At 45.8% G+C, this 27,372-nt stretch overlaps 1 protein-coding gene across 2 annotated transcripts in view; it reads right to left on the reverse strand.

Moving 5' to 3' along the window:
* The window catches only part of LOC130282601 (oocyte zinc finger protein XlCOF6.1-like), a 253,071-nt gene extending 227,020 nt beyond the window's left edge, over positions 1-26,051 (reverse strand). Inside the window, exon 1 of one of the 2 annotated variants that reach the window (XM_056531004.1) lies at positions 25,663-26,051. The gene's annotated coding sequence lies outside the window, so the exon portion shown is untranslated. The remainder of the gene's footprint in view (positions 1-25,662) is intronic. The other variant, XM_056531005.1, reaches the window with a different exon arrangement.
* Positions 26,052-27,372: the final 1,321 nt, after the last annotated feature.

Raw genomic sequence — 27,372 nt, forward strand, 5'->3', positions numbered from 1 at the left:
CTGGAGGCACCCTGGTTGGGAAACAGTTTTAGGCCAGTGTTTCCCAGCCAGGTTGCCTCCAGATGTTGCAAAACTACAACTCCCAGCATGCCTAGACAGCCTTTGACTGTCCAGGCATGCTGGGGCTTGTAGTTTTGCAACATCTGGAGGCACCCTGGTTGGGAAACACTGGCCTAAAACAGTGTTTCCCAACCAGGGTGCCTCCAGATGTTGCAAAACTACAAGTCCCAGGTTGGGAAACACTGTGCCCGGCCTCCGCCCCACCTTACTGTAAGGGCATGCTGGGAGTTGTAGTCCTGCAGCTGGGGGCAGGGGACAAGCTTGTCACTTGCCCACACATCTCCTGCACCACACAACTACAACTCCCAGCATGTCCTTACTGTAACGGCATGCTGGCAGTTGTAGTCGTGCGGGGCGGGAGATGTGTGAGCAGGTGATAATAAATGTACTAACCCATTTTTTTTTGTTTTCTTCTCATTTCAGATCCGTGTATCCTGTGGACTCCTTCGGATTCGGTGGACTACTTCGATGACCAGCGTTTTTCTTTGTTTGATTTTAATAAAATGGTTAACGAGGGCTTGTGGGGGAGTGTTTTTTGCAATAAAAATTTTTTAAAACCTGTTGTGTTTTTTTCTTACTTTACTAGACAGGCTTAGTAGTGGAAGCTGTCTTATAGACAGAGTCCATTACTAACCTGGGCTTAGCGCTAGCCACAAAAACAGCTAGCGCTAACCCCCTATTATTACCCCGGTACCCAACGCCACAGGGGTGCCGGGAAGAGCCGGTACCAACAGGCCTGGAGCGTCAAAAATGGCGCTCCTGGGCCTAAGGGCCTAACAGGCTGGCGTTATTTAGGCTGGGGAGGGCCAGTAACAATGGTCCTCGCCCACCCTGGGAACGTCAGGCTGTTACTGTTTGGTTGGTATTTGGCTAAGAATGAAAATAGGGGGGACCCTATGCGTTTTTTTTTTTTTAAATAAATAATTAAATATATTTAAAAAACGCATAGGGTCCCCCTATTTTTATTCTCAACCAAATACCAACCAAACAGTAACAGCCTGACGTTACCAGGGTGGGCGAGGACCATTGTTACTGGCCCTCCCCAACCTAAATAACGCCAGCCTGTTACCGCCTAGGCCCAGGAGCGCCATTTTTGACGCTCCGGGCCTGTTGGTACCGGCTCTTCCCGGCACCCCTGTGGTGTTGGGTACCGGGGTAATAATTGGGGGTTAGCGCTAGCTGTTTTTGTGGCCAACGCTAAGCCCGGCTTAGTAATGGACTCAGTCTATAAGACAGCTTCCACTACTAAGCCTGTCTAGTAAAGTAAAATAAAACACAACAGGTTTAAAAAAAAATTTATTACAAAAAACACTCCCCCACAAGCCCTCGTTAACCATTTTATTAAAATCAAACAAAGAAAAACGCTGGTCATCGAAGTAGTCCACCGAATCCGAAGGAGTCCACAGGATACACAGATCTGTAGAAGAAGTAACCAAAAAAAAAAAAAAGTGTAAGTACATTTAGGGAGAAAAAAACTGTGTTAAAAAAATGTAATAAACACACACACACACACACTAAACGCCGTTTACCACTTCTGAGCCATGACTACAATTTACAGTGATCCCTCAACTTACAATGGCCTCAACATACAATAGTTTCAACATACAATGGTCTTTTCTGGACCATCGTAAGTTGAAACCAGACTCAACATACAATGCTACAGACAGTCCAGATCTGTAAAACGTGTCAATGGCTGAAAGAACCAACCAATCAAAATGGGCATTCACTGGTAAAACCCCTGTATTACTGAAGTGTATGCACTGACTGGTGTCTGGTATTACATGTTCTGTACACTTTACCTGTATCAGGGTTAGCTGCTCTTTTGGACACCAGGTGAGGGCGACTCCATTACTTGTTTGGGACATTGCCTGTACTGTACAGGACCCCTGAAGAAGCTCCTGTCCTCTACATAGACCAGTGTTTCCCAAGCAGGGTGGCCCCATCTTTTGCAAAACTACAACTCCCAGCATGCCCGGACAGCCTTTGGCTGTCCAGGCATGCTGGGAGTTATAGTTTTGCAACAGCTGGAGGCTCCCTGCTTGGGAAACACTGACATAGACAGTAATTTACAGCTCCCAGCAGATCTTTATTACTTTTATATGTAAGGATTTGCTTTATCTATATCAGTTATCTACTTATTTTTCTTTGTCACTTTTTCCTATTTTGGATGACATTTTGGTGCCTTTAGAACCAATTACCACGTTTCCATAGAGTTATGGTCTCAACATACAATGGTTTCAACTTACAATGGTTTTCCTGGAACCAATTAATATTGTAACTTGAGGGACCACTGTAGTTATTGAATTATTTAGATGTGGTGAAAAAGCAAAAAAAAAAACTCAAAAACAAAAGATCCAGAAGGAAACCTGGCAGCCAAACCTATTCAGACAGCAGGAAAAAGGAACAGACTATTTTTTCTACTACATGAAGTAAATTTCCCACTTTTGCCTATGTGTGCCAAATTTATTAATGCCGTGCAACAATTTAGTAAATTTGTCGCACATAGTCAAAAATGAAGTAGAAAAAAACAGGGTAAAAACCAGACTACATAGTAAAAGATTAGTAAATGCCCCTCATAGTGTTTCTGGATTTTGCTAAAGCATTTGATACTGTCCCTCATAGATGTCTGACAGGTAAGTTAAGGTCTTTGGGTTTGGAAATTTTAGTTTGTAACTGGATTGAACACTGGCTCATGGATCGTACCCAGAGAGTGGTGGTCAATGATTCGTACTCTGATTGGTCCCTGGTAATTAGTGGTGTACCCCAAGGTTCAGTACTGGGCCCGCTGTTGTTTAATTTATTTATCAATGATATAGAGGATGGTATTAACAGCTCTGTTTCTATCTTTGCAGATGACACCAAGCTTTGTAGCACGGTACAGTCTATAGAGGATGTGCATAAGTTACAAGATGACTTGGGTAGATCCACTTGGCAAATGAGGTTCAATGTGGATAAATGTAAAGTTATGCATCTGGGTACTAATAACCTGCATGCGTCGTATGTCTTAGGGGGGATTAAACTGGCAGAGTCACTGGTAGAGAAGGATCTGGGTGTACTTGTAGATCACAGACTACAGAATAGCATGCAATGTCAGGCTGCTGCTTCCAAAGCCAGCAGGATATTGTCATGTATCAAAAGAGGCATGGACTCAAGGGACAGGGACATAATACTCCCCCTTTATATAGCATTGGTACGGCCTCACCTGGAATATGCTGTTCAGTTTTGGTCGCCTGTACATAAAAGGGACACTGTGGAGCTGGAAAGGGTGCAGAGACACGCGACTAAACTAATATGGGGCATGGAACATCTTAGCTATGAGGAGTTACAATTGTTTAGTCTTGAGAAGAGACGTTTAAGGGGGGATATGATAAACGTATATAAGTATATTAATGGCCCATACAAAAAATATGGAGAAAAACTGTTCCAGGTTAACCCCCCCCAAAGGACGAGGGGGCACTCCCTCCATCTGGAGAAGAAAAATTTTAGTCTCAAGGGGCGACACGCCTTCTTTACCATGAGAACTGTGAACTTATGGAACAGTCTACCTCAGGAACTGGTCACAGCAGGAAAAATTAACAGCTTTAAAACAGGATTAGATACATTCCTGGAACAAAATAACATTAATGCTTATGAAGAAATATAAAATCCCATCCCTTCCCCAATATCGTGCCACACCCCTACCCTTAATTCCCTGGTTGAACTTGATGGACATATGTCTTTTTTCCACCGTACTAACTATGTAACTATGTGATGTCTGTGTGTGATGTGTATGTAATGTATGATGTCTGTGTGTGATGTTTATGTAATGTATAATGTGTGATGTCTGTGTGTGATGTGTATGTAATGTATGATGTCTGTGTGTGATGTGTATGTAATGTGTGATGTGTATGTAATGGATAATGTGTGTATGATGTCTGTCTGTGTGATGTGTATGTAATGTATACTGTGTGTATGATGTCTATGTGTGATGTGTATGATGTCTAAGTGTGATGTTTATGATGTCTATGTGTGATGTATGTATGTGATGTATGATGTATGATGTCTGTCTATGTGTGATGTGTGTATATGATGTATGATGTGGGGTGGGCAGCGGTGTATTTATTTTTAGTGGTTTCTGGCCACCCACATTAAATTGCACCCCCAGAACCCCCCCCCCCCCCTTCATGCCCGCCGACTAGGAGCCCCACGGATGCGCGCAAACACGCCCGAACCAAAACTACAACTCCCAGCATGTTACACCATAACCTAAACTGTAGAACTATAAAGTGTAACATGCTGGGAGTTGTAGTCTTGGTTTGGGTCAGCTGCAGAGCCATAGGCTGTATCAGGGCATGCTGGGTGTTGTAGTTACTAACTGCAATTCCCAGTATTCCCTCACACAGCCTATGGCTCTGCAGCTGACACAAACCAAAACTACAACTCCCAGCATGTTACACAATAACCTTAACTGTACTATTATACAGTGCAACATGCTGCAACACCCACACAACCATAGACTGTATCAGGGCATGCTGAGAGTTGTAGTTATCTAGTAACTAAATGCAACTTCCAGTATTTTCTGACACAAAATGCAGCACATAAACTGGAGAAGCAGAACACCCCCCAGTAACACATACCGTATATACTCGAGTATAGGCCGAGTTTTTCAGCACTATTTTTCGTGCTGAAAACACCCCCCTCGGCTTATACTCGAGTGAACTCCCCCACCCGCAGTGGTCTTCAACCTGCGGACCTCCAGAGGTTTCAAAACTACAACTCCCAGCAAGCCCGGGCAGCCATCGGCTGTCCGGGCTTGCTGGGAGTTGTAGTTTTGAAACCTCCGGAGGTCCGCAGGTTGAAGACCACTGCGGCCTTCAACATCATCCAGCCCCCTCTCACCCCCTTTAGTTCTGAGTACTCACCTCCGCTCGGCGCTGGTCCGGTCCTGCAGGACTGTCCGGTGAGGAGGTCGTCCGGTGGGATACTGGTTCCGGGCTGCTATCTTCACCGGGGAGGCCTCTTCTAAGCGCTTCGGGCCCGGCCTCAGAATAGTCACGTTGCCGTGACAACGACGCAGAGGTGCGTTCATTGCCAACGTACTTCTGCGTCATTGTCAAGGCAACGCCTCTATTCCGGGCCGGAAGCGCGGAGAAGAGGCGCCCACGGTGAAGATAGCAGCCCGGACCACCTCCCCACCGGACAGCCCTGCAGGACCGGACCAGCGCCGAGCGGAGGTGAGTACTCAGAACTAAAGGGGGTGAGAGGGGGGCTGGATGATGTTGAAGGCCGCAGTGGTCTTCAACCTGCGGACCTCCGGAGGTTTCAAAACTACAACTCCCAGCAAGCCCGGACAGCCGATGGCTGCCCGGGCTTGCTGGGAGTTGTAGTTTTGAAACCTCTGGAGGTCCGCAGGTTGAAGACCACTGAGGGCGAATGATGAGAAGAGGATGATGAAGGGGGGGTGTGGGGATGATGAAGGGGGGTGGGGATGATGAAGGGGGGGTGTGGGATGATAAGGGGATGATGAAGGGGGGATGTGTGGGATGATAAGGGGATGATGAAGGGGGGATGTGCGGGATGATAAGGGGATGATGAAGGGGGGATGTGTGGGATGATGACAAGGGGATGATGAAGGGGGGGATGTGTGGGATGATAAGGGGATGATGAAGGGGGGATGTGTGGGATGATAAGGGGGGGATGTGTGGGATGATGACAAGGGGATGATGATGAGGATGTTAATGACGGGTCTGGATGATGACAGGGGGGGGGTGAGGTATTTCCCACCCTAGGCTTATACTCGAGTCAATAACTTTTCCTGGGATTTTGGGTTGAAATTAGGGGTCTCGGCTTATACTCGGGTCGGCTTATACTCGAGTATATACGGTAAGTCCCTATTGAGACTGAAAAATTGTGATTAAAATATTGTAAAAAGTGCGTACACATGTGAATAAGCCCCTTTCCTAATAAAAGTTTTCAATTTTCTTTAAATAAAAATAATGTACAAAAATAAACATAAGTGGTATCGCTGCATGTGGAAATGTCCAGACTATTAAAATATAATGTTAATTAAACCGTACGGTGAACGGTGTAAATGTAAAAGAATAGTCCAGAATTGTTCATTTTTGGTCACTTCATATGAGAAATTTTTATGGTGATCAAAAAGTTACATCTAGACTTTTCTGGGCTTACCTCGGGTGTAAAAGGATCTACAGCTCTCCTGCCGCTAATAGCCTGGCATGCTGCGATCACCGTGGCCGCTATTAAACCATTAGATCACCGCTGTCTAAGTTGACAGCAGTGTCTAAAGGATCTTATATCCATCCCTGGTGGTCTAGTGGGGGGGGGGGGGGGGATCGTACTATTTTGGTTGAAATTATTTTATCTATCAGGACAAGTGGATTTTCTTGAGGGACAAGTAGATTGTGTACCGCTTTAGTCCCTTGGACAAGTAGTTTTTTAAAAAATTTCCACACCCCTGAATATATGATGTAAATTTGAGATTCATTTTTATTAATGTACTTACATTGACATATTTTTTTCTATATGCATATTTTTAATTCAAGTCTTTGTATTTAATAAAGTTATATATACTTTTATATACTGATCATTTGTACCTCATTTTTACTGGGGCTCAAAGGTTACGCCTGTGTGGCGTATTGTAGGTTAATAATTTGGTCTCTTTCTCAAATAGACCCCCTTTTATTTATTTCTATAATAGAGCCATTTTTTGGACTTTTTTTTAGGTTGTTGTCAGGTTTAAATAAAGTCTAAAGCATAGATCACGAAGTCTATGGACAGAATTTATCCAGAGCCGTGCGCCTTTTGATAAATTAGGCACAGAATAGACCGGCCTAACCCTCTGCAGTTTGGTCTATATTGATGCGGGACTCAGGCAGCTTTGATAAATATTCCCCATGGACTCTATAGTAACAGGGACTGTTCCCCAGGACTGGCGCATAGCAAATGTGGTGCAAATATTTTAAAAGGGATAAAAAGATGACCCCGGGAATTATAGACCTGTTAGTTTAACCTCCATTGTATGTAAATAGTTTGAGGGTTTTCTAAGAGATGCTATTTTGGAGTATCTTGATAAAAATAAATGTATGACCCCATTAGGGATCGACTAATATCGTTTTTTTTTTTACGGCAGATACCGATATTCTGTGGACTTTAAGGCAGATACCTTATGCCGATATTCCGGTATAAGTTATCGGCTATTTCAGCACACCACCCTGACCCCCCCCCCCCCCCCGCCGGTCCTTAGTCCAACCACCGCACCGCCCAGAGAACGCCACCGCTGCCCCATTGCCTCCCCCATCCCCGGTTTTATAATTATCTGTTCCCGGGGTCCACGCTACTTCTGGCTCCGACGGCGTCCTGAGCTGTCACTGTGCGCACTGACGGTGACATCGCGTTGAGGATGTCACTCGTCATTGCGCACTGCAGCGCACAGCGTAACGCAGAACACAAAAACTGTTATACCCAGGTCAGTCTGGGACCAAAAATTTGAATTTACACAAAAACCCTGTAGCCGAAGCTCAGGGCACTAAAGGTCCCTAGTGGAGGACCACCTAATAAAACTTAGCTTTTATTAATTATAAAATGGTGAAGTACAATTTAAAATATGCGCTTAGATTGCCTAGTAAGTGGCGTGATTTGGCCAGATCACATCCACTCCTATATAGTACTCCAAGAAGTGCCTGGTTCTCTGACCACCACCACACACTACCTAATAGACACTGAGAAAGTTACAGCTGATCCACACCGCCGTGTGGAGTAGTTTATGAGCTGTAATAGTGCGGCCTACAGGCTCTTACACTTATTCACCTCTCCGTGACACCTCAAGAGTGAGATGTAATACACTGGTGCGGCCTACAGGCCTTAATATGAAAGTTTTTTATATGTGTGTGCTGGGTGTAGCCTACAGGCTTACACACCCTCGCCACAGGCGATAACAGGTGGGACCTAAAGGTACTTCCACCTAGGTAGTTGTTTAACCCCCTAAGGACCCATGACTTATGCATACGTCATGGTCTTTTCCTGGTCTCCACCGCTCACCCGGCGGAGATCAGAAGCGGATCTCTGCTGAAATCCTTCAGCAGGGATCGCTTGCCAAATCACGCAAGCGATCTGCTCCGATTCCCGGTATTCGGGTCACCTGTGACCTGATGACTCGCAAAAAATAAGGTGATCAGCGGTGTACAATACACCGCCAATCACCTTCGGTTGCTGGGAGCGGTGACAATACTGTCACCGCCCAAGCAATGCTGCTATTGGCCGGCGATCGTCTGGCCAATAGCAGCGCGGCAAAGGAGGGGTTACCTGACCTCTCACGCAGCTCTGCGTGCTCGCTGAGTTCAGTCAGCGGGCAAAGCTGTGTGAAGAGGACCGGGACCCCCCCCTCTGTGCTCCAGAGCCCCCTTACAGAAGACTATTGCCCCCCCTAGTGCAGGGAAAGTGTGTCCCTTAGGGAAAGGTAGGTAAGCTGAAAGTGAAAGTAACATGAAAGTAAAAAAAAAAAAAAATTATAATAATAACAATAACCCCCCCCGAGTTATGGGGTACTTTCATACTCAGAGGAGATGGGGTTACAAATTTTGGGGGGTATTTTCTGCTATTAACCCTTGCAAAAATGTGAAATTTGGGGGGGGGGGGGGGGAACACATTGTAGTGAAAAAAAAAAAAATTTTTTTTTACATATGCAAAAGTCGTGAAACCCCTGTGGGGTATTAAGGCTCACTTTATTCCTTGTTACGTTCCTCCAGGGGTCTAGTTTCCAAAATGGTATGGCATGTGTTATTTTTTTTTGCTGTTCTGGCACCATAGGGGCTTCTTAAATGCGACATGCCCCCCAAAAACCATTTGAGAAAAACGTACTCCCCAAAATCTCCTTGTCGCTCCTTCGCTTCTGAGCCCTCTACTGCGCCCGCCGAATAATTTACATAGACATATGAGGTATGTGCTTACTCGAGAGAAATTGGGCTACAAATATAAGTATAATTTTTCTCCTTTTACCCCTTGTAAAAATTCAAAAATTGGGTCTACAAGAACAGCGAGTGTAAAATAATGAAGATTGTGAATTTTCTCCTTCACTTTGCTGCTATTCCTGTAAAACATCTAAAGTGTTAAAATGCTGACTGAATGTCATTTTGAATACTTTGGGGGTGCAGTTTTTATAATGGGGTCATTTATGGGGTATTTCTAATATGAAGACCCTTCAAATCCACTTCAAACCTGAACTGGTCCCTGAAAAATAGTGAGTTTGAAAATTTTGTGAAAAATTTGAAAATTGCTGCTGAACTTTGAAGCCCTCTGGTGTCTTCCAAAAGTAAAAACTCGTCAATTTTATGATGCAAACATAAAGCAGGCATATTGCAAATGTGAATAAAAAAAAAAATATTTGGAATATCCATTTTCCTTACAAGCAGAGAGCTTCAAAGTTAGAAAAATGCAAAATTTTCAAATTTTTCATCAAATTTTGGGATTTTTCACCAAGAAAGGATGCAAGTTACCACAAAATTTTACCACTATGTTAAAGTAGAATATGTCACGAAAAAACAATCTCGGAATCAGAATGATAAGTAAAAGCATTCCAGAGTTATTAATGTTTAAAGTAACAGTGGTCAGATGTGCAAAAAATGGCCGGGTCCTAGGGTGTAAAATGGCTGGGTCCTTAAGGGTTTAAATAATGGCAAATGGAACAAGTCGCTGTTAAAAACTGAACAGTATGCCTTCCCCTACATGTTTCGGTGTCACCACACCGTCTTCAGGAGGAGCTAAGGCAAACCAGACCAGACCTGGTTTGCCTTAGCTCCTCCTGAAGACGGTGTACTGACACCGAAACATGTAGGGGAAGACATACTGTTCAGTTTTTAACAGCGACTTGTTCCATTTGCCATTATTTAAACAACTACCTAGGTGGAAGTACCTGTAGGTCCCACCTGTAATTCCCTTCGGGCGAGTGTGTGTAAGCCTGTAGGCTACACCCAGCACACATATATAAAAAAACTTTCATGGGGGCGCATGCGCGCAGCTCACTGGTGAAGACGTGCTCCATGTGAGCTCCGTGCCACCTGCCGTGATTAAGCCTCATTAAGCGCTGTTAATTCAGCTCCCTAGCAGTGAGTATCTCAGACTACCCTCCTAAGATGTCCAAGCAGCAGCAGCCTTCACCTGGGCCCGCGACCCAGTCGCTTTCACAGACCATTCCGGACATGTTCCGTTCTGGGCCGAAGACCAAGATGGCGCTGGCAACTCCTGGCGCGCTTCTCCCGGACACCCAGGAGGAGGAGGACATTACTGACACGGCTCCTACCCCTGTCGTACAGGCTGACCCGCCGGAGCAGAGCGACCTATTCCGCAACATCCAGGCCATGTTTAAGGCCAAGCTGGCCTCAGCGATAGCTGAATTTACCAGGCAAGTGGGAGAGTTGGGCCACAGAGTGGCGGACCTAGAGGTCCGAGCGGACGAGATTGCTGACGCGGTGGAGGCTGACCGCACTTCCATTGCCGAACATTCTGAGAGACTTGGCCTCCTGGAACTTAAGATTGAGGACCTGGAGAACAGGTCCAGAAGAGCCAATATACGCATCAGAGGCTTACCTGAGTCGTTCACTGATCTACCCGGTCCGGTGACCGCATTGTTTCAGGCTCTCCTACCTCAGGCGGACACATCACTCCTGCGGATGGACAGGATCCACAGAGCTCTGACTAAACCCAAAAACGCAGAGGTACCCAGAGATGTTGTGCTTCGACTCCATTACCCTGAGGCGAGAGATCGCATACTTCAAGCAGCTAGGAACGTATCTCCGCTACCGGGCATGCCGCCCTCTGTCCATTTGTATGCGGACTTAGCTCCCTCCACCTTGGAACGCCGCCGCAACATGCGACCTGTCACCCTGGCACTTCAAAAAGCTCAGGTCCGTTACAAATGGGGGTTCCCCTTTAGCCTGCAGTTTGTGCTTAACTCTTCCACTTACACTGTACGCACTCCACAAGAGGCAATGGAGCTCCTCCGCAAAAAACGGCTCCCTTACGAGGACCCACCGCCGTTACCCAGGAGACAACCCCAGCTTAAAAGAATGTGGAACCGAGTAGATTCGTCACACAAGAGACATCGCACTCAATCCCAGAAACCGGGCTGACTTGATGCTGTGCGAGTATTTGGTTCCTGATTGCTCTGTTCATACCTGGGACATGAGGCCTTGTTTGATTCCCTGACTCCCATTACTCCTGATTACGCAAAGGAACTTTGCTGTTCTTCTCCTGTGGTTCCTGTTCTTCGAGGATTTACATCTACACTCGGAAGCCGGACAAGTTCGGGTCTGCCGGATTTCAGGTTCTTATTGTTGACTCTCTGTTCCTTGACTGTTTGTTTGAATATAGCCTCTTACTCTCGGATCCCAAGAGTTTTAGCCATTATGGCTGATATTCATTTTGTTCTCTCGGGGACTGTTGCTTGGTTTGGGGGGTGGGCAGGGGGTTAATTTACCTGTCTCAATGTTTTACTTAGTGACCATGATGTTCACCCTCATATCACTCTCGCTCCTATCACTATGGCGAGGCTGTTTGGCAGAGTGGATTATCATGTTGCCTCGCTTACCGGTATGTGATCGACCGACGGGGGAGAGCAGTGGAGGTGGTGTACCCCTGTCGGCGACTGCTGGTGCATGTTATATTTATGTTGAATTATTGTTTACCCTTTTTTCTATGTACTTACCTTTGAATTTGCCCTTTTCCCCTTCTCCTATTCCATACCCTTACCTGTTTTGTGACGTCAAGGTAACCATCCGCTCATCAATAACTATTAAGTCACTGGTTATACTATTTGACTGCCCCCTACTTGTAGAGGGTTTATTGCATCGTCTTAGTTCACACTCATCTGATTACACCCCATTCCCCTTCACTTAGTATGTGTAGAGTGCTCTCACATAATATTAGGGGATTCAACTCTCCAATTAAGCGCAAAAAAGCGTTTCTAGACTACCAGAGGCATCACCCGGAAATAATTTGTCTGCAGGAAACACACTTCACCCAGACCTCATTTCCTAAATATATCAACCCCCACTACTCTAGAGTTCATCTGTCCTCTTTTACTTCCAAATCCAGGGGTGTAGCTACTCTCCTACACAATTCCTTCCCCTTTATTCTCCACACAACACACACGGACCCGGAGGGTAGATTCCTGATACTGGGCTCCTTACAGGAAACTAAACTCTGTATAGTGAATTCGTATGCTCCCAATGAGGACCCTCTGCAATTTCTGGTTCAGATGGTGGGTCGACTGGGCTCCCTCACCTTTGACCACTTGATATGGTGCGGTGATTTTAATTTGGTATACAACGGTGTCTTGGACCGCTCCAGCACTAGTTTATTCAGACGCACAGGCCCTCAGCAGAGGCTCCTCATTGGAACCTTACAATCACTTCACCTAGCTGACACTTGGAGGGAACATAACTTGGGAACGCGTGGATATACATACTACTCACCCGCACACAATCTTTACACTAGAATAGATTGGATCCTGGCTACCTCCGCCACTCTATCCTATTTACTTTACTCGAGACACATCCACTGTGCATGGTCGGACCACGACATAGTCTTTTCCCATTTTCAGTTTGCCACCAAATGCCTCACCCCCTTTTCATGGCGACTTAATGAGTCGCTTCTGACTCGTCCTACTGTCCGAGACCAGTTAGAGGAGGAAATCTCGACATACTTTTCTAACAACCTTTCTCCTGATTCCGATGTGGGATGGGTCTGGACTGCCCACAAAGCTGTCATTAGAGGGAAGCTTATTGCTTTAGCATCCAAACTTAAACGCGACAGACTCCAGGCCCAGACCACACTGGAAGCTCGATTGACCCGTTTAACTACGGCCCACCAGCTTAACCCCACTACATACTTATATAGAGCCATCCAAACGACTAGGCTACAGCTTGATGCTATTTTATTGAATGCCACGGAAAAAGCCCTGAGGTGGACTAAAGCTACATACTACAAATGGGCCAACAAACCCGATAAACTACTTGCTTCCATGTTGAAGCAGAAACAAGAGTCTACTAAGGTGCATAGCATCCAAATGAGACCCGGTGTCACCACTTCCCATCCCTCATGGATCTACGACACCTTTCACTCTTTCTACACCTCTCTCTATTCTAAACGCTCTTCTCCTCCCTCTGTTGAGGAGGTGGATGCCTTTCTACACTCTATATCTCTACCTCATCTTTCTTCTAATGCTAGGGACTCTCTGAATGCTGCTATCACACTTGAGGAAGTGTCCGACGTTATCTCCGGCTTGAAACTAGGCAAAGCACCAGGCCCTGATGGTCTCTCTGCTATGTACTATAAAAAATTTAGTCCCCTACTTGCCCCACATATTACCAATTTATGTAATTCTATAATGTCCGGTACCCCTCTACCCTAAGAATTTTTGCAAGCATCAATTGTGGTTATCCCCAAGCCCCGCAGGGACCCCTTACTCCCCTCTAATTATCGTCCCATTTCTTTAATCAATCTAGACGCTAAAATATTTACTTCAATCTTGGCCAGGAGACTCAATAGACTTCTCCCTGACCTAGTGCATAACGATCAAGTAGGATTCATTCCGGGGAGGCAAGCACCTGACAACATCCGCAAGGTTCTCAATATTGTTCAATGGGCATCACAGACGGACACACCGCTAGCGCTCTTAGGGCTGGATATAGAAAAGGCGTTTGATTCTGTCTCTTGGGACTATATGTTTGGAGTCTTGAAAGCTATGAGATTTGCGGGTCCTTTTGTGGAGGCCTTGCGGATGTTGTACTCTTCTCCCCTGGCATACCTTAAACTTCCCTCTACATCCCCATCTCCAATTCCCATACAAAGGGGTACTCGTCAGGGATGTCCATTGTCCCCAGCGTTATTTGCTTTGATCATGGAGCCCCTGGCGAACCTCATACGTCACCACCCGGACATTAAGGGGGCGCGGATTGGGAACTCGGAATACAAAGTTAACTTGTTCGCAGATGACTTATTACTTACTATCACGAATCCCATTATTTCCATCCCCAACCTTTTTCCCCTATTAGACAAATTTGCAACTATCTCAGGCCTGGTGGTTAATAGAACCAAGTCGGAGGTTATGCTATGTAACACTCCCTCAGGTATTCGGACACTTCTCTCCTCTAACTTCCCTCTCAAAATTCTTACATCTCATCTACCATATCTTGGCATCTCTCTCCCTACTTCTCTATCTGCTCTATATAGGCTTAATTACCTACCTTTGTACAGATCGATCAGAGCAGACCTCGCCAGATGGAATCTACCACACATATCGTGGCTGGGCCGCTTACATTCTATAAAAATGGTAGTCCTGCCAAAGCTTCTCTATTTGTTTCGGACTCTCCCGATCCCGATACGTGTGGCTGATCTGAAATTGCTACAGGCTGAGGTCTTCAAATTCCTCTGGAGAGGTCTCCATCCACGCATTTCTAGATCCATTATGTTTTACCACAAACGCCTAGGGGGTCTCTCAGTTCCCAACTTCACCTTATACTACAAGGCAGCACGGCTCTCCCAGCTGTTGCTGTGCAATGCTACCTCCTCCTCCCCTAGGTGGGTACAGTTGGAGAATGAATTACTACATCCATACACCCTCTCATCCCTGATGTGGCAATCGGGTCCGATCATGGCACATGTACCTGTAAAGGCTTCTATTTCTTTATACTCTTTACTATTGTGGAGGGCGGTCAGGTTTAAGCTCTTGCTTCAATCACAAATATCCCCTGTAGTATCCATCCTAGCGAACCCATATTTCCCACCTGGAGTTAATACTCCTGAATTCGCATGGTGGAAAGATAATAATCTTACGCTACTCAACCACTTTTTGGTGGCTAACAAACTCATGTCCTCGGAAATGTTTATATCCCGCTTCCACCCTCCTCCCTCAGAACACTTTAGAATGACGCAAGTTTTCTCCTTTTTACGCCTCATATCTCCCCCTCATATGATACATAACCCCACCTCATATGAATTGACAGCGTTGTACTCACCTATGAGAACAGGCTCACTCTCCCTGATCTACTCTTCCTTAAACCGACCACCACCTGACGGTAAACTGCCTTTCATGACACAGTGGGAGGAGGACATTGGGGAATCACTCACTACTCAAGAGTGGCACTCCTGCTGTGAGACTCTCAGTAGGGGGAGTTGGCAAGTCTCTCTGGTGGAAACCTCACTCAAACTATTGCATAGGACTTACTACGTTCCCGCTAGACTGAATGCCATCTACCCGGAAGTCTCCCCATTGTGTTTCAGGGGATGTGGAGAGAGGGGATCCATGTACCATATATGGTGGTCTTGTCCACACGTCGCCCTCATATGGCAACAGGTGGTTGATCTTATTTCAAAAATCACGGATAGGGAATGCCCCCTATGTCCCAAGATATGTCTTTTAGGTTCAAAACCGGCGGGCTTTAATAATCCCACATTTCGCTTGGCACAACTCATACTTCTTGCAACGCGAATCCATATTGCAGCACAGTGGCGCTCTATGACCCTATCTCTTAATATGATCATCACCAGGATCAATAACATACTCCTCTCGGAAAAATTGAACGCTATCAGAGCTGATACTATGGATAGCTTCCTAAAGGTCTGGGACCCTTGGATCTCCTCTTCTCACGCTCCTGACATTTCTTATTATTTAACGATATAATAGTCAGATGCTTACCTGCTGTTCTACTGTCCATATTGTTTGACTCGTGAAGTGTGAACCCTGACTGGCTTACCTGGATAACCCTTGACGTCTCTGTATTCCCACCCCTATCCTACCCTGTTTCCCTTGTACATTTTCATGTTAGCGAATGTCGGCCTTCTCTCTTCCATTCATACTGCTGGATTGAGGAAGGATCGCATTGACTACATTGTATTACATGATGTGTTATAGTTGTTGGCAATCATAGCCCTTCATACGATTGTTGATATTGTATTGTCTTTTTATCCATTGCTACCAATAAATTTCTCATTTTGACACTAAAAAAACTTTCATATTAAAAGGTGTAAGAGCCTGTAGGCCGCACCAGTGTATTACATCTCACTCCTGAGGTGTCACTGAGATAGGTGAATAAGTGTAAGAGCCTGTAGGCCGCACTATTACAGCTGATAAACTACTCCACACGGCGGTGTGGGTCAGCTGTAACTATCTCAGTGTCTATTAGGTAGTGTGTGTTGGTGGTCAGAGAACCAGGCACTTCTAGGAGTACTATATAGGAGTGGATGTGATCTGGCCAAATCACGCCACTTACTAGGCAATCTAAGACAAGCGCATATTTTAAATTGTACTACACCATTTTATAATTAATGAAAGCTAAGTTTTATTAGGCGGTCCTCCACTAGGAACCTTTTGTGCCCTGAGCTTCGGCTACAGGGTTTTTGTGCAAATTCAAATTTTTGGTCCCAGACTGACCTGGGTATAACAGTTTTTGTGTTCTGCGTTACGCTGTGCGCTGCGGTGCGCAATGACGAGTGACATCCTCAACGCGATGTCACCGTCAGTGCGCACAGTGACAGCTCAGGACGCCGTCGGAGCCAGAAGTAGCGTGGACCCTGGGAACAGGTAATTATAAAACCGGGGATGGGGGAGGCAATGGGGCAGCGGTGGCGTTCTCTGGGCGGTGCGGTGGTTGAACTAAGGACCGGAGGGGGGGGGGGTCAGGGTGGTGTGCTGAAATAGCCGATAACTTATACCAGAATATCGGCATAAGGTATGGGCCCTTAAAAATCGATGTTAGTCGATCCCTAATGGGGTCATACATTTATTTTTATCAAGATACTCCAAAATAGCCTCTCTTAGAAAACCCTAAAAAACCGATATCGGTCGATCCCTAGTCACAACCACTGTAAAATCAGCCACCCCTGTGCAAATCGCACTCCTGAGCCTCGTTGTGCACTCGCAGAGCATTTTACGCCCACATATGGGCTATTTCCATACTCAGGAGAAATTGCGTTACAAATTTTGGGGGTCTTTTTTTCCCTTTTACCTCTTGTGAAAATAAAAAGTATTAGTGTAATTTTTTTTAAATCTTTTTTAGACTAACAAGCTGGTGTAGCCCCCAACTTTTCATTTTCATAAGGCGTAAAAGGAGAAAAAGCCCCCCAAAATTTGTAGTGCAATTTCTCCCAAGTACGGAAATACCCCATATGTGGCCCTAAACTGTTTCCTTGAAATACGACAGGGTTCCGAAGTGAGAGAGCGCCATGCGCATTTGAGGACTAAATTAGGGATCGCATAGGGGTATATTATGCCAGTGCCTCCAGCTGTTGCTAAATTCCCAGCATACCTGGATAGTCAGTGGCTGTCCGGAAATGCTGGGAGTTGTTGTTTTGCAACAGATGGAGGCTCCGTTTTGGATACACAACCACACAATATGTTTTTCATTTTTATTGGGGGGAGGGGGGGACAGTAAGGTGTGTATATGTAGTGTTTTACCTTTTATTATGTGGTAGTGTAGTGTTTTTAGGGTACATTCGCACTGGCGTGTTATGGCGAGTTTCCCGCTAGGAGTTTGCGCTGCGGCGAAAAATTTGCTGCATCCAAAACTTGAAACAGGAAACTTACTGTAAACCTGCCTGTGTGAATGTACCCTGTTTCAAAACTACAACCAGCATGTACTGACAGACCGTGCATGCTGGGAGTTGTACTTTTGGAACAGCTGGATGCACACTGGTTGGGAAACCTTCAGTTAGGTTCTGTTACCTAACTCAATATTTTCCAACTAGTGTGCCTCCAGCTGTTGCAAAACTACAACTCCCAGCATGTACTGATCGCCGAAGGGCATGCTGGGAGATGTAGTTATGCAATAGCTGGAGGTACGCAACTACCACTCCCAGCATGCCGAGGCAGCTGTTTGGGCATGCTGGGATTTGCAGTTTTGCAACATCTGGAGGGCTACAGTTTTAGAGAACACTGCAAAGTGATCTCCAAACTGTGGTCCTCCAGCTGTTGCAAAACTGCAAATCCCAGCATGCCCAGACAGCAATCCAGCCGCACGACATCGCCGCCTGCCGATCTCCGTCGCCCGCTGCCTCCATCGCCCGCCCGGATGGGTAAGTGGATCTCCGGTACCGTTCCCCATCGTTTCCCCGTTCTGCCCCGCCTATTGTGGGTGGGCAGGACGAGGAAAACGAAAGTTAGCCCCCAGCCCCCGATTTACTATTGGTCGTCGCTTCTGACGATCAATAGCAGGGATTGGAGGGGCGGCACCCCTGCCACCTCACTCCTATCCCTTCAGGGGGATCGTGGGCGTCTTAGACAACTGCGATCCCCCTTATATTCCAGGTCACCACAGACCCGTAATCGCGCAAATTGCAAGTGTGAATTCACTTGCGATTTGCCGCGATAGCCGACATGAGGGGGGTCTGATGACCCCCCCCTGGGTGTTTGCACGGGATGCCCTCTGAATGGTTTCTGCCCACATCTATTTCATCCCTGCCCACATCTATTTCAGGGAGGAATCCTGAATACTTGTCTCAACAAAATGCTGTCAGTCCCAAAAAAAAAAAAAAAAGGTATTACAATAATAACATTTTATGATTTGCATCACTGGACTAATACGGCTACTCAAATTTAATATATATATATATATATATATATATATATATATACACATACATACACATACATACATACACACACAATATTTTTTATTTATTTATTTTTAATTCATGGGGGTCCGAGCGCTGGGGTCCCCAGCCTTCCCCTGGCGCGGTACGACCCCCGCACCCTCCATATTTCTATGGTAAAGCGTTTGGCTATATGGAGGGGGCATAGCGGCCCCTGTTTTGGGCGAGGGTCTTGACGCACTGTTCCATGGGAAAGCTGGAGCCCGTACAGGAGATTGCGAGGGGGCCCCAGCACTCAGACCTCCCGCGATCTAAAACTAAAATCGAAAAAAAGACTTTTTTGCAGGAGACTACTCCTTTAACCTGTTCAGGACGCCGGGCGTATGCATACGCCCTGCATCACGAGTCCTTAAGGACGTGGGGCGTATGCATACGCCCGTGGGAATTCCGGTCCCCGCCGCTAGCCAGTTGGGGACCAGTATGCCTGATGAAATCATCCCCCCCCCCCCCCCCATGTCGGCGATCGCAGAAAATCGCATGTCAATTCAGACATGCAATTTTCTGCTTTTCCGGGCTGATCGGGTCTCTGGTGACCCGATCACCCGGAAAATAGCGATGATCAGAGCTGTCAGGGGAGTGAAAGTAAAGTGATCTTTACAGTGGCAACCACTAGGAAGGCCAAACTGCAACTCCCAGCATGCCAGGGAGTTGTAGTTTTGCAACATCTGGAGGGTCACAGTTTGGAGACCACTGTTACAGTGGTGCCCAAACGGTAGCCCTCCAGATGTTGCCAAACTACAACTCTCAGCATGCCTGGACAGCCCAGGAATGCTGGGAGTTGTAGTTCTGTAACATCTGTCCCTTCAGATTTAGCAATTTTCATGAATTGTTTTGAAAATTGCTGCTCTACTTTGAAGCCCTCAAATTTTTTCAAAAAGCAAAAATATGTCCATTTTAGGATGCCAACATAAAGTGGACATATTGTATTTGTGAATAAAAATAAAATTTATTGCAAATATCCATTTTCCTTACAAGTAGAGAGCTTCAAATTTAGAAAAATGCTACATTTTCATGAAATTTGGGGATTTTTCACCAAAAAAGGATGCAAGTAACGCCGAAAATTTACCACCAAAATAAAGTAGAATACGTCACGAGAAAACAATCTCAGAATCAGAATATTCGGTAAAAGCATTTTCGCGTTATTAATTCGTAAAGCAACGGTGGTCAGAATTGCGAAAAAGGGCTCAGTCCTTAAGGTGAAAAAGGGCTGCATTCTTAAGGGGTTAATGAGTTAACGACCATTGACGTGTATACACATCCATGCTTTTCGTGGGCACTGCCCAGTGTACCCACGAGATCGCGGCAGGGACTCTACTGTAACACATAGCCGGGACCATGCCGCACTGCGGGGACCGAAAGTAAACTTCTGTCCCAGCAGTTTAACCCTTAGGCTAGGTTCAGACTATGGAATTTCCGCCGGAATTTTCGCTTTGAAATTTCCGGCAGAAATTCCGCTTACTTTAATGCATAGTGTAGTGAATGGTTTTCCGTTCCCAAATTCACACTTCGGAATTTGTGAAGCGGAAAATCCGGATGAAAAATCCGCTAGAAAATTTCTGCATGAAGAAAGGGGTTGCTCTTTCTTCAGGCAGAAATCCGAGCAGAACACATAGCAGTCTATAGGAGACTGCAGTGTCCGCGCGGTCCTAGCGCCGACTAATTCAGTCGGAACTCGGAATCTCAGGGCGGAAATTTTCTGCCCGGAGATTTCGTAGTCTGAACCTAGCCTTACAGCCACAGTCAGAGGCACATCTTGATATGCTGCCTGCCAGTGTAAAACTGGCAGGCAGCATATAACTGCAATGATTTGGAATACTAAGTATTCCAAAGCATGATAACATAAAAAATAAAAAAAGTGTAAAAAATAAAAATATACATAACATAATGAAAAAAAATGCATTATATGTAGGATCACACAGCACACATCCGCAGCATATTACATGCTGCGGATGCCTGCCAGCAGTCACAATAAGTGTGTCCACTCATAGCGACGGATTTCCCACTGGCAGTCAAGAGCGGACACACCAAGCTACCCAGTCATCAGTTGTGTGAAATACGCTGCGGATGAGCTCTGTGACCCTACACTGCGTCCCGTTCATATTGCGTTTCAGCAGTATTTCATACGTATATGTCAGCATAAAGTAAAAAAAAAAAAATGGGATGCTGACGTATACTGTAGCAGCTATCGTATTTATTGGCGTATAACACACACTTTTTAGGCTAAAATTTTGAGCCTAAAGTCTACCTACGTGTTAAACGCCGATATGCTGCTGCAGTTCAATGATTTAAAGCGGGCGCTTTAAATCAATGAACTGCAGCAGCTTTGCAGGTGCAGAGACCGCCACCGGCTTCTCTGCCCCTGCCTGTCCTGGGGTCTAGAGCCCTGCTGCCGGCCCTTCTCTCCCCTGGCTATCGGTGCAGCTGCCCGTTCTCTCCCCGACTATCGGTGCCGGCGCCCCATTGCCGGCGCCGATAGCCAGGGGGAGAGAAGCGACACCGGCAATAGGGCAGCGGCGCTGACAGACAGGGGGAGAGAAGGGTTAGCGGCACCCATTGCCGGCACCGCTGCCCCGTTGCCTCCCCTATCCCCGGTTGTATAATTACCTGTTGCCGGGGTCGGGTCCGTGCTGCTTCAGGCCTCCGGTGTGCGTCCCCTGCGTTGTTGCTATGCGCTGCGAGACGCAATGACGTCACTCGTCATTGCGCCGCGTCGTGCAGTGCATAGCAACGACGCAGGGGACGCACACCGGAGGCCTGAAGCAGCGCGGACCCGACCCCGGCAACAGGTAATTATACAACCGGGGATGGGGAGGCAATGGGGCAGCGGCGCCGGCAATCAGTGCCGCTGCCCCTTCTCTCCCCCTGGCTATCGGCGCAGCTGCCCCATTGCCGGCGCCGCTTCTTTCCCCCTGGCTATCGGCGCTAGACCCCAGGAAAGGCAGGGGGAGAGAAGCGGGCAGCGACGGCCCCTCTCCCCCTGCCTTTCCTGGGGGTATATCGGGGTATACACACGCACCCTCATTTTACCAAGGATATTTGGGTAAAAAACTTTTTTTACCCAAATATCCTTTGTAAAATGAGGGTGCATGTTATAGGCCGGTGCGTGGTATACCCCGCTAAATATGGTATATTCATTTCTGAATGAGACTGCTACAGCCCTTTTTTGACATGACGACACCTATACTGCAGAAATGCAGTATGAATGGGGACCATCACCCAACCCTCCCCCCCCCCCCCCCCACAATAAACCAGTTATTTTTCAAGATTTTTTTTTTTTTTTTGAATGCCCAGTGATGGATATATTGGAAATATTCGCCATGAGTGGGTGCTTATTCCCATAACATGACAGATATATCCATTAGGAACTTTAACCGTCAATGCTAACCGACCAAGGACCGATCAGAGCGGTCCCTGTTTCAGCCAATACACTTGTAGAAGTGCGGTATTGTTCTGACAGCTCCGATCCTTTGCAGGCATGGAGTGGAGTCTATAATTCATATAATTATGCCCTGAAAGCTAAAGGGGGCTCCTATCCTTCTAGGGGGGTGTAGTTTTGAAAATAGGGTCACTTCTATGGGTGTGTTGTTCTGACAGCTAGAATGCTTTGCGAGATAAAGTGCGGGCGATAATTTATATAATGCCAAATTTATGAAAGCCAAATGGTGCTCATCTCCTTTTGGGTCCCTCCATGTGGCCATGCAACCAAATATGGCCTAAGCAGGGGTATTACCGAACACGGGACAAACACCGTAATAAAATATGGGGCGCTTTTTCCTACTTTTCAGATGCAATGTACAAGCAATATGTCCCACAAATGGTGCATTTGTGAAAAGAAAAGAAAAGAAAAGAAAAAAAGACATTTTAATTTTTCCACTGACTTTGTAACCATTTCAGCCACACAAAAAGGACTCAAAGGCCGGCATTTATCATTGTAGGTGTAAGGATAAGTTTCCACTTTTTTTCTGGCATTTTTTTTGGGGGGGGAAACTGCCATTGCAGTTTTTGAGACAAAGCCAGAAGTGTATTCAAAAGGAATAGGACATATAAAGGAAGGACTTGCACTTCTCTCCTCCCTTATGGATCCACTTCTAATTTTAGCTCAAAGACTACAGTGGCAGTTTTCCAAAAACTGCCAGAAAAAAAAAAAGTGGAAACTTAGCCTAAGTGAATCATTATTCTACACCTTTTTTTTGTGTGCTGATAATGTGTAGGAGCACTAAAATTTATTAAATGGTCACAGAGCATTTGCTAAATTTTGTGCAGGTAAACATTTTCAGAAATTTCTCTCTCTTCATATACACCAAAAAGTTAAGCTAAGTCTAGGCTGGCATAGTTTTAGAGACTTTTCAGTGGCTTTGCGCCTTTTTTGCACCTTTTTACAAAGAGGCACAGTTCATAAAACCCTCATATCATATGCAAACCAAAAAGGTGCAAAAAAAAAAACATTAAAAAAAAGCCTTTTCTAGACACAAAACAGTCTAAAGACTAGGGATCGACCGATATCGATTTTTTTAGGGTTGATACCAGATAATTTATACCGATATTCTGGTATAAGTTATCGGCTATTTAGGTGGGCCGGTGGGGGGGCGGTCATGATGCGGTGGGTCGGTGGGGGCGGGCATTATCGGATTATCGGCAAGGTAATTGCCGATAACGCCCAAAATCGTAAATATTGACCGATAATATCGGCCAAACCGATAATCGGTCGATCCCTACTAATGACAATGATAAATGTCGGCCAAAGTACTTACTTTTGGCCTAGATGAATACTTTAGGGGTATAGCTTCCTAAATGGGATCACTTGTGGGGGTTCTGTATGGTTCTGGCAGCTAAAACCCTTTGCAGGCATGAAGTGCTACCTATAATAGATTTGGCCTTAAATGATGCCCTGAAAGCCAGATGGCGCTCCTCTCCTTCTGGGTCCTACCACGTGGCCAACCAAATATTGCCTAAGCAGGGGTATTTCCAAACATGGGGCAAGCAGCTCAATAAAACATAGGGTGCATTTCTTTCAATATCAGAAGCAATGCACAAAAAATATATCCCACAAATAATGCATTTCTGAAAAAAAATACATCAAATTTGCGCTCTGCCATGCTATCAGCAGCCAGGGACCCGCCGGTTATGGCGGACATCCGCGATCACACAGATGTCCGCCATTAACCCCTCAGATGCTGCGATCAATACAGATCACGCCATCTGTGGCAGTGCGGTACTTTAAATGGCTAATCGGATCGGCAGCAGCACTGCGGCGGGGGATCAGATCATCCACAGTGGCTGACGGAGGTCCCCTCACCTGCCTCTGGCCATCTCCAGGGGCCTTCTGTTCTGGTCTGAGATCAAGCAGACCAGAGCAGAAGATCACCGATAACACTAATCAGTGCTATGCCCTATACATAGCACTGAACAATATTAGCAATCAAATGATTGCAATAAATAGTATTTAAAAAAAAGTGAAAAATCCCCTCCCCCGATAAAAACATAAGTCATCTGTTTTCTCCATTTTACCCCCCAAAAAAGCGTTAAAAAAAATATATACATATTTGGTATCGCCGCAGGCGTAAAAGTCTGATCAAAATATATTAAAAGGACAACTGTAGTGGAACACTTTTATATATGCTCAGGCCTCAAAAATCAAACAAAATAAACTGCCCCCGTTGGTCCAGCAGTGCTGACCTCATTCCATTTCCTGGGGACGGGGACGCCGCAGAGCCGTTGGTGTATCACCGGCCGCAGTGATGTCCCGCCCCGGCCTGTGATAGGCTGAGCCCACTGTCATGTAAGGAGCTCTGGCCGGCTTCTTACATGACAGTGGGCTCAGCCTATCACAGGCCGGGGCGGGACATCGCTGCGTCGCCGTTCCCAGGAAATGGAATGAGGTCAGCACTGCCGGACCAATGGAGGCTCGCAGGAAGGTATGTATGAGTTTATTTTTTGAGGACCGGCATCTATAAAAAGTGTTCCACTACAGTTGTCCTTTAATTATCCCGTACGGTGAACGGCGTAAACGTTGAAAAAAAATAAAAAAAGTTAAAAAAAATAGCTGCATTTGTCACATTTTATTCAAAAAAATAAAAATAAAATAAAAACCTAAGCAAAAGTGGTACTGATAAAAACTACAGATCATGGCGCAAAAAATGAGCCCTCATACCGCCCCGTATACAGAAAAATGAGAAAGTTATAGGTGGTCAAAATAGGGCAATTTCAAACATACTAATTCTGTTAAAATTGTTAGAGATCTTTTTTTTAGCGGTACAATCATAGAAAAGCATGTATCATGGGTATCATTTTAATTGTATTAACCCACAGAATAAAGATAACATGTAATTTTTACTAGGGATGTCCCGATACCGATACTGGTATCGGGGCCGATACTAGCTATTTGCATGGTATCGGGGACTCGTTTAATGTCCCCGATACCATGCCGATACCTGCTGCCGCTCCACTGTCCCCTTCTTCCGTCCTCCGTGCCGCATCATGTCGTCCTATGGAGGAGCATGTGACATATACGTCACTCCGCCTCCTCCCCTGCGCCCGGCGTAACGATACGGAGGAAGCAGAGTGACGTATATGTCACATGCTCCTCCATAGGACGACATGATGCGGACCGGAGGATGGGAGAATGGGACAGTGGAGAAGCAGCACCCGAGGAGGTGAGCTGCCTGCAAGGAGGGGGGGGGGGGGGAGGGGGGGCTGCTGCTGCTGTCGTCTAAAGGGGGGTACACAAAGAGGGATGTATAAGAAGTTAGTGGAATCTCACTTGCAGGAGTAGGAGAGGACCATCACCTGAAGGGTCTCTCACCCACTTACATCTGAGCTCCCACTCCCACGTGCAATAAACAATTATGCAGAAAATTACAAGGCAATACGTAGGGGAAGCTAGTCCCACAATCCTATACACCGTCTCTGAATACTTATTACGACTAATAAAAGTAAAGAGGGGGTTATAAGAGTCCTTACCCACAGAACTTCATCCTTATCCTAAAAACCCGGAAGTCGTAGGTCCCAGGTCACTTGTCCTCCCGGAAATAGCACAAAGGCAGAGGTGTGGTGACAGAACAGCGAATTAGCACATTGTATGTACAGCGTGGAAGTGCTACAGCAGACGTTACATTGTTCAACTTTTCCATGGGTCAAATTTTTTTTTTTTAGAAAACCCTCACTAAACCTGCCCGTGCACCTGGGTCATAGTGAGAAATAAACGATTACGTTCTTAGTAATGATTGTCCAAGACGTACGAGGCCGAGCTGCGCAGTAGCTTGGTGAAGAAATGGAGACGTCAGTGGGCGGACTCCGAGGGAGAACAGCCAACGCGACCATGTTTGTGGAGTCCTGCGAAATGACTCCTTTAACGTTAGAGTAGGAGTCTCACACAGTAAATAAAATGACAATACCCAAACAACAGATTTAGGAGACATACTAAAAGGAATGACAGAGTGGAATGCCCATGGAATTCCCATAGACAATAATGGGCCAGAGTGGAATGCCCTTAGAGAATAATGGAAATGTAATATTTAAATTAGAGACAAAACTATTTGACATATCTAATAAAATGACCAGACATACTCTCCAAACTCAATGGAATTATGTAACCCTTTAACCCCTTAAGGACCCAGCCAATTTTCACTGTAGGACACGGCCATTTTTTGCACATCTGACCACTGTCACTTTAAACATTAATAACTCTGGGATGCTTTTACCTTTCATTCAGATTCCGAGATTGTTTTTTCGTGACATATTCTACTTTATGTTAGTGGTAATATTTTGTCAATACTTGCATAATTTCTTGGTGAAAAATTCCAAAATTTGATGAAAAAATTTAAAATTTTGCATTTTTTTTTACTTTGAAGCTCTCTGCTTATAAGGAAAATGAATATTCCAAATAAATTATATATTGATTCATATATACAATATGTCTACTTTATGTTTCCATCATAAAGTTGACATGTTTTTACTTTTGGAAGACATCAGAGGGCTTCAAAGTATAGCAGCAATTTTCTAATTTTTCACAAAATTTTCAAAATCTAAATTTTTCATGGACCAGTTCTGTTATGAAGTGGATTTGAAGGGCCTTTTTATTAGAAATACCCCACAAATGACCCCATTATAAAAACTGCACCCCTCAAAGTATTCAAAAGGTTTGTTAACCGTTTAGGTGTTTCACAGGAATAGCAGCAAATTGAAGGAGAAAATTCAAAATCTTCATTTTTTACACTGGCATGTGTTACGCCGAGCGCTCCGGGTCCCTGCTCCTCCCCGGAGCGCTCGCGGCGTCTCTCTCTCTGCAGCGCCCCGGTCAGACCCGCTGACTGGGAGCGCTGCACTGACATTGCCGGCGGGGATGCGATTCGCATAGCGGGACGCGCCCGCTCGCGAATCGCATCCCAAGTCACTCACCTGTCCCGGCCCCCGGCTGTAATGTCCTGGCGCTCCGCTCCTTAGGACGCGCGCGCGCCAGCTCTCTAAGATTTAAAGGGCCAGTGCACCAATGATTGGTGCCTGGCCCAATCAGCCTAATTAGCTTCCACCTGCTCCCTGGCTATATTACCTCACTTCCCCTGCACTTCCCTGCCGGATCTTGTTGCCTTGTGCCAGTGAAAGCGGTTAGTGTTGTCCAAAGCCTGTGTTCCAGATCTTCTGCTATCCACATTGACTACGAACCTTGCCGCC

Source organism: Hyla sarda, chromosome 7 (assembly GCF_029499605.1).
Source record: "Hyla sarda isolate aHylSar1 chromosome 7, aHylSar1.hap1, whole genome shotgun sequence".
In the NCBI taxonomy this organism is placed as follows: domain Eukaryota; kingdom Metazoa; phylum Chordata; class Amphibia; order Anura; family Hylidae; genus Hyla; species Hyla sarda.